General features: G+C 36.3%; 1 long non-coding RNA gene across 2 annotated transcripts in view; it reads right to left on the bottom strand.

The window, feature by feature from the left end:
- LOC120325083 overlaps window positions 1–17,812 on the bottom strand; it is a 113,078-nt gene that overhangs the window by 11,279 nt on the left and 83,987 nt on the right. Inside the window, exon 5 of one of the 2 annotated variants that reach the window (XR_005566898.1) lies at window positions 2,391–2,532. This is a non-coding gene — a long non-coding RNA (uncharacterized LOC120325083). Of the gene's footprint in view, window positions 1–2,164; window positions 2,533–17,812 lie in introns of those variants that run through there. The other variant, XR_005566897.1, reaches the window with a different exon arrangement.

The following is a 17,812-nucleotide window of genomic DNA, read 5'->3' as shown; positions in this document are numbered from 1 at the left end:
AGAATGTTGACCAACAAAAGGGCCTGCAAGATCAGACCTGCTGTTTGATATGTAAGAACACCTCAGAGGAAAGTTAATGAATTGAGGAGTTTAAATACACCAGAAAATGTAAATTTCTTCTGCTAAACATTATGATATTTCATTGTTTTCAACACTCTGAAAGAAAACAGTTTGATTTCAGAGAGAGCCCGTAAAATTTAAAGGAAATTTTTGCTTCGAATAATTTTTGTCAGTAACAATTCTTTTTCCCCATGGCAGGTCCTTTCAGAGTAACAGGATATTCTACCCTCAGTTTTGGTCTCATTTAAATTGGTTCAAAGGTAAAAATTGCCCTATGCAGTCTGACTTTAAACTCATGTGGAAACAGTGGAATTTGACTCAGATATATTATTCGTGGATCAAAATCCCCCTGCTCCAGAGCAACCAGTATGATGCAGAAGATGGCAGAGGCTGCTTGAGCATGAGGTGACTGGTACCAGCACCATCTGGAGTCCTCCAGCACAAAGTGCAAGCAAAGACTTTATAAAACAGAAAACTTGGCTATTTTATTTGCATGCCCTAGTGTTGATTCTGCACCAGGCTGAGAGGGGAACAGAGGTATGCAGACTGTGAAGGACCATATCAATATCATCTAGTTGCCATCACTCCTTGATACTTTGGTAGCTCTTCCCTCACTGGGAAGGGTTTTCTCCTATGTCTTGGCGTATCCAGCTTGCTGGTGACCTTTCAGGAAGCAATTCCTGTAAGTAATTTATATGCAAATGTAAGAAATGCAGGTTTTCATGGTCACTTTTTTTTTTTAATTTGACTTACTATGTAACTTACTAAAAAAAAAAAGAAAACTTTTAGTGTGATTATAAGCTTATTTTCTGTTGTCTTTTTTCTCCCTCTGTCTCCATTCGCATTTCCAGTGCACCCCTTGTCCACAGAGTGCTCTGCTTCTCTAGTCTCTCACGTTTCCCAAAGACTTAGTGCTTTATAAGGCTCACAGATACAACCCTTGCCAAGATGATTTTTATTATTATTAGGTAGGAGTTTATATATTTTACAAGCCAGCACTTTTTCCTTTACTGCCCAGTTGATTTTTTTTTTTTTGTCTTTCCACTCTTTTGGATTTTAAACTCTTTAAAAATATTTTTTTTATTTTTGTAGGGGAACACATTTGATTCCTAATCCATCCACTTAATGATATAGTTATTCTTAAATATGTTGTCCCTTTCCTAAGTATGCATTTAGTTCACATGTCCTAAGTTTGCAACATTTGCACAGCAACAATATTTTTTGTTGCTCTTCATTTTCTTGAAGACTTGTCGTTTAAATCTTCATACTGGTAGCTGTAAGCACAGTTTTCCCTGATAGTAGTGAGGGAAAGTAGGTATTCCTTACCTAGGCTACCAGGATTCTGAAAATTATTTCCAGTTGCCATAGATAGCAGGGATCTCAATGAAGGAGAGCTACTTTCTTTTCTTCTGAAAGAATCTTTTCACTAAAATGAGTTCCAAGTGCATTGTTTAAGGGAGAGTAACATAGTCAAGAGCTTACATGCACAAAATGCAGTACTCTGGATTCTAATGTTGAGCATTTGATGAGATAATATTTAGCGACATTAGTCACAGAACAACTTACATTCATACTATTAAATCTCTTCTGCAGAAAAAGACAACTTCAACCTGACTGCCAGCTGGGGCTGGTGCCTGGACTATACTACCTTCTACCCCTCTGCATTGTTTTGGTGAGGGCTAGCTGTCAAACGAAATCAGAAATTTGCCAGTGATTCAACAGTGTAAGTGATAATTTTCTAGCACTTGCAAACATTTTCTGGGACTGTTAAATTTACTGAAACAGCTTCAGTCTTTCTTTCGTACACATTTATATTGGTCTTACCAGTGTTCAAAATCTAGAGGAAAACAGATCCAAACCAATTTCCTTTGCCATATAAGTCAAGAGCAAAGATTTTATACAGGGTATGATGTCACGCTGAAGAAGTTAGAAAAAGGACTAGAAAAAGGAAAGAATGAAATTATATTGACCATTCTATTCCTGAAAGTAAAGCCAGTCATTATGAATCCCTTTCTTGACTTATACAATGTTTCTGCTGTGGATATATTACATGAATAACATCCACCTTCAACATTTCTTAAGAAAATTAGTCTAATCCCTTTAATGTCATTCTGCAATAGCAATGTGAATGGCCATCTACCAGTTTTAGAAGAAATTGTATTTAGTTTGCTAAATAAATTAAATCCATATCCAGAAATTAGGAACCTTGCATTTTTCTTAAACGTTGTTTTATTCACGATGTGATTAGAAAAGATCAGCATAGTTTCCACCTCATCATCATTAGACATTCTCATATTTCACATTAGATTTTCATCTGAATTAACTGTTACCCAAAGCAATGGACTTGGTGTTCCTCATTGAGAACATTCAGACTTGCTGGACTTTTTTTCAAATGGAGGTGTGTATCTTCAACATATCTGATTATGGATACCACATATAATCTTGTATTAAGAGAGATGTCTGTGCTGGACACTGTAAAATAGAAGGAAAAAAAGGTCAAAATATGTAAGTAGTAGACTTTTGGGGAAATAATTATAATATATGTTGATTACAACTTTAGGCACTTCCTCATTTTTTTCTATATTTATATTTTTAATAGAAAAACCTTAATTTCAAACTCAAAGACTTTATTACAAAATGAAATTCTAAAACTCTTTATTTTCTTAGAGAACATGTAGCAACGAGATGTACAGAAATATATTTTTTTATGATCCGTAAAATATACAGAAGTCTGTTATCATTTCACTGGTTTTTTACAGGTTCTTGGCAATTCCCTCTCTTTTTCTAGAGTTTTGATTGAGCTTAACTACCAAGTAAGCTACAAGTATGAATGGATTCACCAAGACAGGGATCTAGCTAACCAAGTAGTACTAACATTAAGTTCAATTCAGGGCACTATACAATGTAAAAAAAAGCCCCAATCAAGTCAGCAAAGAAACTACTGGCTTGCTTTCTCACCCAATTCCCATTTTACATGTTTGGAGGTATTCTGATAATTCCTAAACTGACATGTCCTGTCTCTGAAAATAAAACCCAATTTTCTCCATATTAAACTAAGGAGATATCCTGCAGTCTAGAAAGTAGAACCCAGTCAAAATATTTCTGCAAAGAACTATGTGGAAAAGAGCTATCAGAAACTTTTCTCTTTAGTTCCCATATAGCATGGTCATTAGAGTATCTATCTCATCACTTGCCTTTTAAAATGTGGAAATATTCACATGAAAAACAGTCAGAATCACTCCAGATTAGTAGCAACTTTTTCTGTCTTCGTCTTCTTTGATGACTTCAGAATGCCCAGTGTAGTGATGGTCTGTTTGAAAGTGCTCTAACCAGGTCACAAAAGTTCAGAAAGGCAAATAGAGGGCCTGGAAGAATGAAGACCCTAAACCCACTTTAGGAGAGGATAAAGTCTGAGACCGTCTAAGGAATCAGAATGTGCACAAGTCCATGGGACCTGATAAGGTTTATCTACAGGTCCTGAGGGAACTGACGTTGCTAAGCCACTATTCATCATTTTTGAAAAATCGTATCAGTCAGATAAAGTCCCTGGTAACTGGAAAAAGGGAAATATAACCCTAATTTTTAGAAAGAGAAAAGCGGAAGATCTGGGGAACTAGGATTAGTCAGTCTCACCTCTGTGCCAGGCAAGATCGTGGAGCAGATTCTCCGGAAACTATGCTAAAATACATGGAAAACAAAGAGGTAACAGCCAACGTGGTTTTACAAAGTGGAAACCATGCCTAACATATCTGGTGACCTTCTATGATGAGTCTACAGTGTTGACCGACAGGGGCAGAACAACTGACATAGTCTATCTGGACTTATGCAAGGCATTTGACACTGTCCCACATGACATCCTTGTCTCTAAATTGGAGAGACAAGGATTCTATGGGTGGACTACTTGGTGGATAAAGAATTGACTGGATGGCAGCAAAAAGAGTCGTGGTCTTATTGTCCACACGGAGATCAGTGATGAGTGATGTTCCTCAGGGATCAGTACTGAGGCCAATCCTGTTTAACATTTCTATTGATGACATGGATTGTGGGATCAAGCGCACCCTCAACGAATTTGCTGATAACACCAAGCTGTGTGACGTGGTCAACATGCTGGAGGGAAGGATGCCCTCCAGAGGGACCTTGACAGGCTGAAGAGGTGGGCCAATGCAAACCTCATGAAGTTCAACAATACATAGTGCAAGGTCCTTCACATGGATTGTGGCAATCATAGACACACATGCAGGTTGGGTGGAGAAGTGATTGAGAAAGAATGGAGAAAGACTTATGAGAGATGGTTGATGTAAAACTCAACACGAACTGGCAATGTGTGCTTGCAGGCCAGAAAGCCAATGAAATACTGGGCTGCATCAAAAGGACCATGGCCAGCAATTGAGTGAGGTGATTCTACCCCTCTACTCTGCTCTTGTGAGAACCCACCTGGAATGCTGCATCCAGCTCTGGTCTGTACCCCAACATAAGAAAGATATGGAACTGTTGAAGCAAGTCCAGAGGAGGTCAGAATGATAAGAGGACTGAAGCACCTCCCCTACAAAGACAGGCTGAGAAAGTTGGGGCTATGCAACCCAGAGAAGAGAAGGTTGCATGGAGACTTCAGAGCAACCTTCCATTAGAACACCACTCCTTTAGAAGAGAAGGAGGGGATGATGAGGGGGAAAGGGATTCACAGCCTCTTTCATCTGCATATCTTTTCAAAAGAAAGGAGAGAAAAGCTCCCTGTTGATACTAAGAGGAGACGACACCTTTCTAAAGTCACGTTTAGGGATTTTATTTAAGTATAACTTCACTCTAAATGCAAAAGATAAAGAGTTAGGTTTTTTGCATGAAACTGAACACAGACTTCCTTTCTCAGTAGTTCTGAACTCTCTTATTTTTTTCCTTCATTATTTTATGACTGCTTTCCCACTAAGTTTTCCTATGATGCATGAAAATGGGACTTTCTAGCACTAGTCTCCTATGGTGCAAGGGCAGCATATCTGAGATAGCACAGTATTTCCTGGTATCACAACCAACGTACCAGGAATACCAAATGATTTAAAGGCTTTCATTAATACTCTACTTTACAAAGACACTTCTAGGCAAACCAAAGGTCATAGGAGACTGAACTGAAATAATCAAAATGCAAAAAAACAAAGAAGTGAACATCAGGGTAGATACAGAAGTCAGAGATTGCACTGGAATAGTTTACATTTTAAAGGGGACTGAGTTGTGCTGGAGACTAGATAGATTCAAGTTTAAGTTTTATTTGGATTAAATCAACTGGCACACCCTTATATCTAAGCAAATAATCACAAGTTATTTCTCCGAGTCTCTAGGGATTGGGAAGATGATAAGGAAGGCTATTACATTAGTCTATCTTTTATATATACAGCTGTGATTTTTGACATGAGGTGTATTGTTATTGTTTGCAATTTGTTAAAAAGTAAGCATTTTTGAGATATAGCAGTTCATTGTGATCAAGAATATGTGATTGTTATTGGCAAAAAATTTACTCATATACATAAACAGTTTGGTTCAGAGGTATTGTTGGAAATTATATGCATAAATGTGACCTAATCAGTCACCTATCAGTCACCATCATCAGTAGAGAAGTGATACAGTAGAATAGAAACAAGGTGGCAAGTTATTAGCACAGTCCTTTTTTTTCTATCAACTTCCCTGAAACCTGGCTTAAAGCTGCAAGTATTGGTATTTGGATATTACTAAGTTGATTACCCAGGTTCTTTATATATAATTCAAGAACTTATTAAGTAAATATATATGTTTTCTTGGTAGGGAGGGTATTAGGCTGAAATCGGAATCTAACAGTTTCATGGCAGTCACTTTTGAAAGAGAGGAAGGATCAGCTTCATTCTAATGCTGAGATCCATGTAAGTCTTCACATATGTAAAATTATATTTTAAATACTTTGCTGTATGTTTTTCTCAGTAATTATCTCTTCATTTTTTGTAAAAAATTAAATACTCCAGTTCTTCCTTCAGGAGCTCTTTTCCATAATAAAGGTTGCATTATTTGATGAGGAGCTAGAAATACAGTTGTGGTCTATGTCTGTGGGATTCACATGCTACTAAGAGATCCCACATGAAAGTAGATGGTTAGTAATCTCCAGACAATTTATCCTTCTTCCTAATTCAGTTAAGCTTTTCAGGAATCTTTTAAAAATCTTTCTGAAACCTTTAAGACTAGTGGAAGAAAACGATCAAAACAACAATCCATTTGTGGATAATGTTAGTCAGAAAAGCATCAAATGCAAGATAGAAGTTGTTCACAGTCATGACAAGTTCTTTTAAGGACTTGGAGGAAAGCTATTACGAAGGCAGAAAATGAAAGGTCTTTCATGGTCAGAGTGTTTCAGTGCTGAGGCTGATACATCAGCAACTGATACCTATTTACCATGCAGACTGGTAAGTAACTTGGCACTACTGCCCTTTCTCTGACTTTTGCTCTGTGGAAAAAGGAGAGGAAAGAGATATCAATGAATGTTTATCCCAGTCTAACAAAGATATGTTTATCTATTCCTATGATGGAATCCACACACACATCTTCAGTACAGACAGGATTTTATAACTGTGGTTTCACATCATCAATGTTTAATGCAAAAGGCATTATAATAAGGTAAAAATATATTTCATAATAGCACGTTATTTTTATTGATTTCAGCTTCCAGCAAAAATTAATTTAGTCTTTATAAACCAAATTTTAAAAACAACTCAATCTCCCTTCTGCCTGTGCCGCTCTTCTTGGTACTGTGTGATTTCAGTTTGCGTTTGTTATCTCTGCATGCAGAAAGCTTCCTCTGCAGGTTTTCCAGTGAAAGACAGATTTTTATGCATTTGAAGCTATTTTAAATGACCATAAGGACATACTTCATGGCTTGTTGAAATGTCAGGATTTGTACTTCCTTAAGCATTTGGTCAGAATTTTGGAAAAGTGACTGAAAGTAAACCTGATGATAATATGATGTTGAACTTCAAGACTGTCACACCGAAGTAACTCAAGGTCAAAAGACATCTTCTTATCTCATTTGTGGTATTCATACAGATTAACTAAATAGTAGCAATAACTTGCTGCGTACTTTTAAAAAACCCTTTATTTGAAAATTTTCAATTTACTTGCACATTGATCATGAATTCAGGGGCCATGTAGCAACATAAGCAAGGCCAAAATATTTTGGAGTTTACTCCTGTTGAGAAGTCACTTCCTGTACAGTTTCTTTAAAACGAATATACAACTTGTAAAGAAAGATAGCAATATCCAGACCTTCGTGGTTTGTAATTTTAAAACTATTAAATACATTTGCTTATTTTTCTCTCTTTATTCATCTCTCTATTTGTTTCTTATTTGAAATATGTTTGGGTTGTCTGCCTGACCTTCTTTATATGTATGGGTATATCTTTGATTTTAAAATTGTAGAAGACCTCTTCTTTTGTTCTGTTACTTTTGTATTAATAAAAATACTTTTTTGTGTTTTTCTTAAATTGTAGCCTGTACATCTGCAGTGCAAACCCGAATGATGAAATAAAGGCAATTTTCATCTAGTGCATGGCTTTTCCTCCAAAAAAAACCCCAAAACAAAACAAGCAAAACAAAACACAACAAAAAAACCCACAAAAAAACTTCCAACTCTTTACAAGATACAAGACAAATGACACAAAAGTGAAAGGGCACTGATACAAACTGGATAGGCTTACAACATAATTGAATTAAGTCTTATGTGCCACATATGATCACAAAGCAGGGCCATGGCTTGAGCACTTTGAATGTAGGGAGGCTGCTAGTCAATAAAAAGACCCTTTAAACTGGTTAAATGCGTCATGAGCATGTGCAGAACACTCCTATCTAACAGGTGGCTGAATAAAACTCAGCTGGTGTTGCACAGGGCTATAGCATTGACCTTCTTTAGGATAATTTCAGCCCACTTTAAAAAAAAAAACAACACAACTGTTACTGTACTTGGTGTAGTGGAAACAATTTAAGGATGAATAATTTCTTTCAGCCCCTTGAGGCACCGGTGGCTCGCTCTCCCTCTCCGCTCTCTCTCCCTTTCTGTGTCTCTCAAGTGAATTAACATAAAGGAACAGTGACAACAGCAAGCTGAAAAGCGTAGCTGGTGGGAGGATTAAGTATATCATTGAAAGGAATTATGTTGTAAATGACTGGGAGGGATAGGGGCTTCTGTTCCTTGGTCCCATCTGGTCTTTAAAGAATACCTTGTTGTAATTACCCCCAGATGGCTTTGTGCTACACTGGGTCTGGACAGCCAGGTGCCACTGTACCCTGCTGGGTGTGATATTCATTGCTACATGCAGTGACAAAAACGGACTTCATTGCAACCTAATTTCTTCCAGGGTATTACACAAATATGGAATGAACACAGCTTATCAAACAAGAGTTTAGTGTGCCAGGAGCTGAAACTGTCAGATGTAAGACAAGACTGCCTTGTTTTTTCACTTTTAACAATTGTCTTGAAACAAGGAAATATCAACAATTTACAATGTTTGTCTGCTAATAAATACATATTATATCATGTTAGCTATTTTTCCAGGAGCTGAAATGCTCAAATTACCCTAAGGCAATTGCTGTAAATAGTGGAATAACAAATGCCTGTTACAAAGTCAGTTTTATGACAAGATTTGCTGTAGGCTAAATTTGGGCCCAATCCTGTAAGATGTTGGCACAGAAAACTCTTTCTCCACAGCCCCAGATTCAGGCCTGCATTTCTACCCCAGATGAAGGTTTTTCTACTTTCTTTCATCTTTTTTTATTGATATCGTTGCCTTTATTTTATGTAGTTCCTGGCAATTTTACTGCTAAAATCATACCAGTCTTACACTTTCAAATTGTCCTCCAAAAAGCAGCTATCCTAAGAGAATCATTATTACTGTACAAAACAAGGCCTTTTGCCACAAAAGGGAAAACAGATATTTAAGGAAAAAAACAGAAACATTGGATTAAAAACCCTTGCTTGCCGTGAAGAAACTACCTGTGTTTCTGAAAGCAGGCAGTTAGAACTCTCCTCACTGAAAATGCATGAATGTATATTGGGCAAAATGCTGTGAAGAGTAAACCTCTTCCCAGCTCATCTGCTTCTCTGCCCTGCCATGCACCTGCCCATGTCCCACGTGCCTGCATAAGCCCATGCATGCAGCTTCTCCATCATGTTTTGTACATCTCATGCACAATTCCCTATTCTCCAGCTAAACTTCCAGAGGCACCACTGAATGATCAAGGTGCTGGTCAGCAAACAGGAATGGCTATCCTAGCAATGCTTGGTCCCCACAATGCCAACAATAGCACCTGCTTCTTTTCTGAGGTCTCAAAGAGAATGAAATGCTGATTGCCAGCTTCTTGTAGCTCTATTTAATCTCAACAATGCCAAGATTGTCTTTCCCCAGCCTTTCTGTACTTTCCAACACCTTGCATAGTTGAGAGGAGACATAACTGTGTGGCAGCTGGTTTTCTGCTGCAGGTTACATGCATGCTTAACAAATATTAGTAACTTGTGAAAAAGTTGCTCTTTACATCTTTAATCTACCTGTGAAAATGTGTAAGTAGACTCACAACTGAGTCCCTAGTCTCCATCATTACTATAATCTGGTTAGTAATGATCTTCTGAAAGCAGAGCGTGGTTTGCTCTGGTTCTATGGCTTTTTTATTTTGTCCAGACAATGCAAATTTTAAAGCTGAGAAAGAAAAGGAGTCTTAAAGTATAGAAAAATCAGACTTTCAAAAGGTAATGGTATTATGGTTGTTTTATTTTTTTTTAAATTATCTCCAACTAAAACTTATATCAAAATATGACTACCTTAAATCACCAGCTACATTTTTAAACTTGGGAATTATTAGCAGATAATTATGGTCTCCCATTTTCATAATTCAACTTCCTTTTTTTTTTTTAACAAAGAACCTTTGATTTTACTAATTGCTAGTTACTCAGGCTTCAAATCAGTCATCAAAACCAGAATTTCCCTGCAAGGTAAAACAGATTTTTCACCCATTCTCTGTGACTTGAACAATGCAATTTCATAGGATGTCTCTGATCAGCTCTTATTCACCCTTTCCAGGAAGTTCAAATTCATCCATAAAGCCTCAATGTCATCTTCCATCACCATTACAAATACTCTCAAAAGAAAAAAAAAGTGTTGTCCCAGAGACAAGTGCATTAGTCCATCTGATGCTTTGCTGTGAAAAATGAGGGGACAAATTTTGACATTAGAGACAAGGTCAGTCTTATGCTGACTTAGTACAGCGTAATGGCAAGTTTTTACATATTGATCAAGATAGTAAGAGATGTTCTCTCTTTCTCTGTCCCTCCCTCCCTATCTCTCTTCTACTTCTCTGTGTTTGCATATACATGTATATAAATGAGAGAGAAAATCTAAGATATTAGACAACTATAATTATAATATCTGTCCTGCTAAAATTAGCAAAAATATAGTTTGTGTGTTTTTCAAAAGCTAGGCCATATCTGAGATACTTAACAAAGTCAGTTTATTTTTATATAAGAAAGTGATGTACATGCCTACAATTAATGAAAATGGCCTAAGACACATGTTCGTGAAAATTAATTTTAGTCCACATAATCTTTGCTACATGTACTATTTATATTTATATTTATGAATATAAGTTAGCTACACAGAAATGAGGAAGATGTCAGTTCTGGTTTTCAGTGTGAGTTATATCACTGTGTAATTGGAGCTACTAACTGAAAGGATTAAGTTTCCCAATCCTTCCTTCTACTATAAATAAGACCCAATGAAGAATAAGAATTATCTGAAGTTTGCATATGAAATACAAGTCCAGTTTGAACTTAATTCTGAACTTTGCTTTGTTAGTGGTGCCAGGTGTCTCCCAGAAAAACAGTACCTTTGACAAGCCTCCATCAGACTGCAAACCTCTCATGACTCAGACTCTTCCTTCAAACCTACTTCTGCTGATGAAGAAATTGGATGAATAACCAATGCTACATATCCTGCTACCGAACTTGAGGGCAATAGAAGGAAAAAACACTCCTAATGCATTATTACCAGTATGCTGCCCCTCTACCCTGTTCACATTTGGGTTGTTTTCAGATTGGGAGAATCTGAAAGTAAAAGAACTGCCTACTTCTCTGGCTACCATTTTGTGACATTAATGATAAATAAAGAAATTAAAAAATAATAACTATGTAATTTTAATATGTATGATTTAATGGCATCAACTAACCTAACTTTTAAGATTCACTTTAGTATTAGTCTTAAGAGATTATGCATTTCTAAGCAAATTTTGCCTATGATTAATGATTATCTTTTGAATGCAGAACTAATAGAGTCCCTCAGTAGGTATGTTTATTCAGAAGACTGAATGTTTACAGGCAAAGTAGAATCACGAAGCAGAAGAGATGACATATTTATTGATGAATGCACTCTTTTGTCAATAATACTGAAGTGAAGCTGTGTCATATTGAACCATTTAACCAGGAAGATCTTGTGTGGTAAGCTTGCAGAATTAGACTTTTTTTGTTCTGTTTTGTGGTGTTTCAGATTTGAGAAAATAAAAATTATTCTGAATGTAGGCAGCAGTGACAATTTTTTATTGAGCATTTCTCAACCTTCTGGGTGTTCCTGTTAAACACCTTATGATCGTTTAAAATGTAACATTACAGGATGCATACCCAGAGTTGGCATGGCTTTAGTGCCTATCACTTTGTATGGAAGTTCTGCATGTACCCGAGTAGGAACTGCACACCATCACCTCGCTATAACTTACTGCAAACAAGCAAACAAAGTATTCTTGTCACCATTCTGCATTTTGGACAAGACTGCAATTCCTGAGAAACCTCTTTGTTTCAACGATGAATGGAGAAATTAAAATCGCTTAGGTGAAAATACATAAGCACAGACATGAAAATGCAGAAGAAAAAAGCACGTAACATCCAAAAATATACATATACACACATATATATGCATATGCATACCCATATACACAGTTAAGAACTCTGACATGTTTTATCCACAGGGTATAGGAGAATGCAATGTCACAAACTTGGCAGGAAAATAATATGAATTCACTGGCATAGTGTTGAAGAAGTTTTATTCCACTTTCCTGAGTTATATGGCTTCTGAAAACCAGCTTTCTCTCTCATTGTTCTCATTTGGGTCATGTGAGTCACAGTGTAGCATTGCAGCAAAGTTTTAAGAGTGACAGTAGAAATGGAAAACCACTTCTAACAAAACAGCATGGCCTTAGCGAGAAAAATGTAATGCATTTTCAAGCTGGTGAGTAGAATGTAATTTTTAAGTATTTGCTAAGTTGAGAGCCTTATTATTTCATAGTTGGAATGTACAGGTAGTCAAGAATGGCTGCGTCCTTACTTTGGGGAATCTTCCACTCAAATTTCAGCTTTTGGGCAGTCTTAAAATCAAGCCAGAGCTCAAACCAGACTCTAAAATTGGAGGTCTCTTCTGCACATGGACATATCTTTTTAACTGCTCTTGATCTGAATCCCTTGACTTTACAGAGATTTATGGACCTTTATGAGACAGAGTCTTCTAGTGCAAGATTGGTTACCACAGGTAGAGTACGAGCCATAGCAGGAAACATACAGGTGGTGTAAAGCTCTGCTGACCCTGCCCTGAAAACAGCAGGGTTCTGCATTAGCCAATTTTACACTGCTTTAAAGGAGACCATAGATATGTGGTATGAGGGTGTTCTCAACAATTCTCTATTACTACTCACAAAGTAGTAATAGACAGCCCTTGGCTGGAGTGGTGAGCGTGGGAGCCGAGCTGAGACTGGGGACTAAGAGAGGAATAAGAATGTGAGCAGGAGTGGGTGTGAGATAGGAAGTGTGCCAAGATGACCTGGCAGTGAGATTCCTGGGAGGTGGTAGCAGTAGAAGTAGCCTTCAACAGTCACTTCTGTCCACGTTTTACTGCCTCCAGTCTGCATCAACCATTTGGCTCATGGTTGTACACCATGAATTTTTAGACACAATCTAACTCTCTAAATTCAACAAAGCTTTCCTATGGATTTCAGTGGGAAGACACCATGTGTTCAAATACTGTGACCCTCATATTCTCTTTTCATTTTTCTTTCATGATAAAAACATTTACAATTTCACTGACATGTTAGAAATGTCATGTCATACAGTGGTCCAATATTATGACTAATGTGCTATGAAAATTTGTATTTCAGTATAGTATTAGACTCTTTCTGAAAGTTATATACTAAATGAAAAAATCCTCTTTTGAATGTAATAACTCCTTCCAGCCCTCAGTTCTAAAGTGATGCATTTTGGAGGTTGCGTCTATTGTTACTGCATCACACAGAGTGAGTGGTCACTCCTATCTCTTAATGAGTACAAATCAAAAGAGGCAAAATTTTTCTGCCAGCTGGGAGGCGGATGGGAAATTAAATACTAAACTCTTCTGGAGTACACGATAAGAGTGTGGCAAATTTTAAAAAAAAAACTTCCTCAGGAATTAAAAGAATTTTTTTTTCAGATATAATGAGTACTCAATGTACTCTTAATATATTTCTTCAGTTAGTGAATTATTTAATAAAAAACTGTGAGGAAGAAAAATGTTCTTGATTTTCTACTTCTTGTATTTTTTTTTTTTGGTGTTATTTAGTGAACAACAAATTCTAGAGCAGCATCAGAGTATATAAAATAGACATTGGGTAGAAATCTACAACATCAGTACCATGAAAGGAAGCACTCATAACAGTAATCCCTTTCTTAGACATCTACACTAAACAATAAATTTTTATGAGTTAATTTATCCTTAAAGTAAAGAGAAAGTTTGGAAGACCCAGATCTTGATCCCGAAATGCACAAAAATAATACTTGTGACCCAGAGCAATATCCCTACTTATAGCAGAAATTTCCCTACTTATAGCAGAAATTTAACGTGGAAATCAGAAATATTTTTCTTCATATATGGACACTGGGTTTTTTTGAAAAAAAGCACTGAAAAGCACTGACAAAAATTAGTTGCTCGTTATATATAATTTTCTAATAAAGTATTAAAATAAAAGTCTCTATTACATAAATTTGGTAATCTATGTGATCTACTGCTAGAAGAAAATTCAGTAAAGGATCTGAATATATTTTAGGTGCCTACAGGTCTTATCTATACCCACACGAACATTTACACAATTCTGCAATTCAATACAGAAAAACTCTATGAAATTATCCCTTTCATCTCCATTTTGACGAGATACTGTTGATAAATTCAGACTGTTTAGTCCAACGTGCATTTAGTTCTTTTTTGGTGGAATCAGTGTTCAGCTAGATCAGCATTTGTCCTACCTCCCTGTATTTGCCTTAGATGTCCCACAGAGTCAGAGGCAGGAGCTGCAGCTGTGTTCCTATCACGTTAAAATAGCTACATAAAGCCAGACCTTCTTTCCTATATTAGTCTCTCCATTTTTTCTCTGTTGTGACCTATATTCTCCTGTATGTCCAATCTTGGAAAAAAAGAAGGATGTTTTAAAGAATCATAGAATGAAAACTTTTTCTATTTTATTTCATACTCTGGTACCCCACCAGCTGCTGTCTGATCAGTCCTTTAGATTACACAACTCTCTTAGATTATAAACACCAACATATGCAGACAAATATTCAATTTAGGGCTTGAAAGGTAGAGCAGACAAGGTACAGCTAAAACTATGTAAACTAATTTTCAATAATTTTTTCTTTTAGTACTTCTGTTGAGTTTGTGTGGATTTATGCAAGGGCAGAGCACAGATATAAACCAAATCTTGTACATAAATGGCAACTCAAATCTTTTTATGAAAACAGTTAGGACACGTCTTCACTCAAAACCTCTTCTCATCAGATGTGATTGCCACCACAGTACTCCACAATTGTAAAGATAAGAGAATATTATTCTCCAACGTTTCATTCTTATTTTCTAATTTTTTGTTTTATTTCACCTCGTACTTTATCCTTCAAATGCAAAACCCTAATAACTTGTCAGTCACAGTGTAACAAAATTGCTAATTAAATTGGGAATAGATGGCAAAGCATGTTGCCCATCTATTCAGTAATCAAATATCTCCCTAGGTCTAATCAGTAAGAGGACAAGTCTGCTGAAATGCTTGTGCACATCTTTACACGATATTCTCACTGTCAGCTGAACCACATAAAAGACTGCGTGGAGATTCACTCCTCTGGGGCCTGCTGCAGTATTGATTCTTTATTAAGGTACTCAGTAGCAGAAAAGAAATTCAGCATGATTATTCAAACATGCTCCTGAAAACACTATGAAATATCCTTTGCTTGACAGTCCCTTCTCAGACAAATTATAATGTGTACTATAGAAAGTAGTTCAGAAATAATTTTAAATCAGCAATTGACTTAAGAGTCAAAAAAGTCATACCCTGTCAAATAGCACAACAAATCATTGAAAATTTCTTATTCAACTTCTCCTTGGATATTGATTATTTTCTATCTAACAAGAAAGAAAGAAAATGCAATTACAGCAGCACTGTTCATGCTACTACTACACATACAGATCTATCAGGTTTTCCAGGATTAACCCCTGTTGTCTCAGGTTTCTAAAATCAGCAGTATTCTGGCACCCATGAGCTCAGCTGTCCTTCAATGTCTGAATCTTAACAAGGACTATATATTTTAAACACTTTGGGCCATATTCTATTTGCAACTATCCTGCTATGACTCTGAACTTACACCAGAATAACCAAGAACAATCTTTCTCTTCCACTTTTTGCCATCTTATAAGAATCATTCTGTTAAAAAAATAATGCATGAAATCACCATTTCTGGTCTCCTAATACAGATTTAGTAATCCAGAGATTTCAGAGAGGAAGAAGGTTTTACAATGCCCGTTATTATGATAATGATTGATTATGTTTAAACCCAACAGCATGAACGTAATGCACTTCAAAAACTTTTTGGTCATTATCATGGCTGTAAGTGCATCAGTCTTTATGACTCAAAAAATTTTTAGTCATCTCGTAGTGCATCATCATATAGAAGAGAACTGAGTTCTCTAGATCAGCATTTCTTTAATCTGCCTGATAATTTGTTCAGAGGGCAGTGAAGGGCTAGCTCTTGTGCAGATGAACTGATGATGAATGAAGTGGAGGGAGCCTTAGCAACGTATGGTACAGTTTCAGAGGGTGTTTATTTAGTTTCATTTTTCTAATTAGGAATTATACTTCAAGGCCTAGAAACTCCCATTTTAGATAATATTTAAGTTCTAGCTATTTCAATATTTGATAAAGCTGAACTGACTGTTGAACCCCAGATTCAGTTATTTGACAGTTTTTCTGACCAGTGTGTAAAGTAAAATTTTACATTAGCCTAGTTCTACCTTAAAAGAAGAGAATCAGAAGTGAGATTTGAAATACCACCTATTTGGAAATTAGATATGTATTATACAAAGCATTTAAAGCATATTAAGTGAACTATAAGGACCTGGTTTTTTTCTTCCTTTCCTCTTAGGTACAGGTCTGAAATTAGCATCAGAGGGCTTGTTTTAAAGCAATATACATGATAGAGCTTCTTTCACTCATATTAACCCCACTGTGAAAAGGATTCAGTTAAGAGTGGGTTAAGCGCAGTTAGTGGGTTAAAGTGTACAGAGAATGGGTTAAAGTTTACTGAACCAAGTTTATTGAGAGAGACATGACAGTGCTGTGGCTTGTGGAGCACTGTGTTGTGGAGGGATGTTGCTGTCTCTCTAGGTGATAAAGGAGTCGGTGACCAAATGAGGTAGTGACCCACTCAGAGATGTCTAACATATGCTGGCACAGATGTTACCAGACGTCTCCCACAGGGAAGGAGACAGAGAGTGATTATTGAATATTAGGGAAATTTGTACCAGAAAGGATTAAGCTTCTTTCTTTTTTTTTCCTGTTTTGGGGGATGGGATGAGAAAGGAGAGGGATCATTTCGCTGTCCTGTTCTAGTGAAGAGCAAAAGATAAGCAGCTGAAGTTCAACTTCATGAGCTGCCCCCCTCTTGATGCATGTAAAGCCACGTGTTCAAGAAACAGTAGATTAATGTGGAGATCTTTCATCTCTGGAGATAAGAGTTTAAATCTAGGTCAGATCCCTATGGTAGCATTTTGAGATGAAATATAAAAATGTCCATGCTATTTTTGCTTCTAGAAGAGAATAAAATACTTCACTGCCATGTTTTGTATTTTATTTGTAAATTAGTTGATTTCAGCAGTTTTAACATTCATGTGGGTATTACATGAATATATTATTAGCAAATTTGCTTGTTGGACATTTGTTTTCCTCTATTGCCCCTATTAATGAGATGCATAAAGCAAGTTCCACGTAGGGATACACACAGACCACTAAAAGAATAAAGGGCTAAATTTTGACTGAGTGAAACTGTCTGTGGGGAGAATGCTGGTAGTTCAGAATGGACCCAAATATGTGTATAAATAATTAATAAAAATTATATGTATTAATTTTTTGATACATTGTGGAGTACATACACCAGGATTCACAGAATACATGACTGAATTTATTAGAGTGTGCCAGAATATAATGCAATTTCTGCATCAAAGCTTTACATTGGTTCAAATTATTACAATAGGTAAAATGTCTCAGTAATAAAATGGTGTTCTGTGTACTCAGGTATGAATTTTACCAAAATAAAAGTAAATTGAGAATTTTTGGTTTTACTGATTTATCTTGCTTATTATGATATTTCCTAGTAATGTCTGTGCACATGAATGAAGATTTCCCAAATACAATAATGAATGGAATATTT

This window comes from Pipra filicauda, unplaced genomic scaffold (assembly GCF_003945595.2).
Source record: "Pipra filicauda isolate LSUMZ 115617 unplaced genomic scaffold, ASM394559v2 scaffold81_size6448238_pilon, whole genome shotgun sequence".
Classification (NCBI taxonomy): Eukaryota; Metazoa; Chordata; class Aves; order Passeriformes; family Pipridae; genus Pipra; species Pipra filicauda.
Note: the sequence above shows the minus strand (reverse complement) of the source record. Positions and strands in the feature narration are given on the sequence as shown.